Genomic DNA, 389 nt, shown 5'->3' with positions numbered 1-389 from the left:
ATCGCATCTTACTTTAAAAGATAAGTATAGACTCAGGGTGAAGGGATGGTCATCTATATTCCAGGCAAATGGGAAGCATAAAAAAGCAGGTGTTGCAATTTTACTCGCAGATACACTAGGGTTTAGGCTTACACCAAAAGTAAGCAAGGATAAAGATGGCCATTTTATATTTGCTAAGGGTAATAATATGATGAGATCTTAATTATCAATATCTAGGCACCTAACCAGAATGCACCTCAATTTATAAGAAATACTCTAACAGGCATAAACAACTGGATCTCTCCCAGCTCCATCATAGTCAGAGATTTTTAACACTCCTTTGGCAGGGTTGGACAGATCCTCCAATAAGAAGCTTAGCAAAGAAATTTTAGATTTAAATTTAACTATTC

This window comes from Otolemur garnettii, unplaced genomic scaffold (assembly GCF_000181295.1).
Source record: "Otolemur garnettii isolate 467f Iridium unplaced genomic scaffold, OtoGar3 scaffold00055, whole genome shotgun sequence".
Taxonomy (NCBI): Eukaryota; Metazoa; Chordata; class Mammalia; order Primates; family Galagidae; genus Otolemur; species Otolemur garnettii.
The sequence above is the reverse complement of the archived record's forward strand: the minus strand, read 5'-3'. Positions refer to the sequence as shown.